Source organism: Cyprinodon variegatus, unplaced genomic scaffold (assembly GCF_000732505.1).
Source record: "Cyprinodon variegatus isolate N-32 unplaced genomic scaffold, C_variegatus-1.0 Scaffold1300, whole genome shotgun sequence".
Classification (NCBI taxonomy): Eukaryota; Metazoa; Chordata; class Actinopteri; order Cyprinodontiformes; family Cyprinodontidae; genus Cyprinodon; species Cyprinodon variegatus.
In genome coordinates, this window is record NW_015151753.1 from 16,163 (window position 1) to 18,487 (window position 2,325).

The 2,325-nt window shown below is 40.1% G+C and overlaps 1 protein-coding gene across 2 annotated transcripts in view; it reads right to left on the bottom strand.

Moving 5' to 3' along the window:
* atg10 (autophagy related 10) overlaps positions 1–1,458 on the bottom strand; it is a 6,948-nt gene extending 5,490 nt beyond the window's left edge. For both annotated transcript variants that reach the window (XM_015402108.1, XM_015402106.1), the window contains exon 1: positions 1,399–1,458. The gene's annotated coding sequence lies outside the window, so the exon portion shown is untranslated. The remainder of the gene's footprint in view (positions 1–1,398) is intronic.
* Between the last annotated feature and the right edge of the window lie 867 nt (positions 1,459–2,325).

Consider the following 2,325-nt stretch of genomic DNA (forward strand, 5'->3'; position numbering starts at 1 on the left):
GATGCTGCATTGATTCTGTCTCTCAGAATACTGACCCCTGCTGGACATTTAAAGACACTGCAGGCAGCAGATTGGCCAGAATAAACTGAACTGATCTGATGACCTAGAACAATGATATTTATATGGAAGCGTATTGCATTAACCGAAGAAAAAAAAAATCTGACAGCTTATCTCATAATTACGAGTTAAGATCTCATAATTATAAGATCAGGAAGGACAGTCATTGCTGAGCTACGCTACATGAAACATGAACAATGAGCGTTGAATTTAATCTGCTTTTATTTCCTTTTAGGTTTGAGATGCTGGGAAATACTGAGTTTCCTCAAAGTGGATGGAATTGGTTTTAGTTTTTCAGCATTGTGCAGTAAGTCCTTAAGATTGTTTAGGTGAAGATGTTCACTCTACTCTGACTCTCTGTTAACCTCACTGTTCCTGCAGGAGCAATCAAACCAGCATGAGATGCTTTATGGTTTTAAATGAATGCATCTGAAATGTTTGGTGGCGTCCCTAAGAACCTTCTCAGAATCCTGGATCCTCAAGTAGAACAGCTGATCATTTAAAACGACCAGGTCCCAACTTCATGCAGCCTGTCGGTTCCTATGAAAAACTGAAACCAAACAGAAAGTGGATTATTGGAGCTGTGGATGGATGTATGCGTGTGGTCATAAGGCTGCAGGCAGTAATCCAGGGTTAGAGCTGCAGACTTTATAGATGAAGTGGAAAACAGGAGCGATCGGCTCAGACCTGGGAACAGATCAGTGGAACAGATGCTGAGATTTTAATCATGAAGAGAGGCTTCATTACTGGATCCAATAATTATAACCAAATATTAGGAACTATGAGATAAACTGTCCGATTTTTTTTTTTCTTTTGTGAATGCAACACGTTTCTGTTCAGTTACTGGAGGTTATATTCTATTATTTCATATCTGTGTTTAAATTAAAAATATCAGATATTTTTAAATGCAGCCAATAAATAATGTAAACATATAAGGTGAATATTTAGGGGGAAATGAGGAAGCTGCTGGACCAGGATTTAAATCAATGAGTTCAGTAAAAACTGTAAATAAACTAAGAGCCAATTAGAAATGAACTTTAATTCAGATAAGTTCAGTGAAAAATGAGAGGAAAAGGATGAAACAACCAGAAAATTAAAATAAAAACGTTTCTATTCCTTTTATGCTCCAACATTCTGGATCATTTTAGCGATAAAAGATGAAACATTATTAGCAGATTCATAATGGTGACAGATTTTAAACCCTTTAGTGACTCAATCAGTTAGAAACAGCTGCTGGGTCGGTCACGTGTTTGGCTCCGTGGGCTCCACGCAGCGCCACGCAGCTCCCACGCAGCGCCGGTAACGGACCCACCACTATCGGACTATTTTAGGACATTTTACCTTCTAGAAGAATCCATCGCCGGTCACTCAGCTGCTGCTTCCTGTCATGGCGGATGGCCGCTCCGCTGCCAGCTGCTGCCCCCTGCAGGCCGGAGGTGGATCTGAATCTCCCACTGCTTCTCTTCCTAATATTACTGACAGAATCACTGAACAAACTGCTGATTTATTTAAAGGAAATGAAAGAAGAGTCTGTAACCATTGATTAATGGTTTCAGCAGCAGTTAGGAAACCTGCTGCACACTTTAGTTCAGCACCTGGGGGCCCCTGGCCCTCACTGAGCCACAGTGATGGGAGGCTGTTTCCATGGTCACTGAATGCCAGAGCGCACGCTGACGTCACATCTGCTCAGGTCAGCTGACAGCCAAGGCTGGGCCCGGGACTAAATCTAAAGACTGAATGATTGGGGGCCTGTCAGGTAATCATTTATATATTTATATTACCTGGAAGGTCAAGGCATCCTTGACCTTCCAGGTAATCCTGTTTCATTTAGTTTTTAATAGAAAATATCTTTAAAATAGTCTTTTTAATTCAACCTTTATGACTAAAACATGGTTTGATGATCAGGGAAAATATGGGAACGAAGTTAAAATGAAATGCTGTAACTGGTGGAGAACAGACTGCTGCTGATCCAGGATGTGAGGTGAGTAAAAGGTCTGAGGAAATTTGAAAAATGAAATATGCGCTGGGAATAACTTCTGCTGAAGCTGTAAAAAGGATCCAATCCCAGTAAGAAAACCCCAAACCAACAGTGAAGGAAATGACAAGTTTAAACCTCTGGAGCAGCGTCCAAAATTAAAGATTCATCGATTGTAGAAAAGAAAGATTTTATTCTTTTCAAGGTAGAAGTGAGTAGCGCACAGAAGACAAAGTGAAAAAAATCAAAATAATAGTGAAAGCTGCAGAAAAGTAGAAGTTAAAGATTTAAAC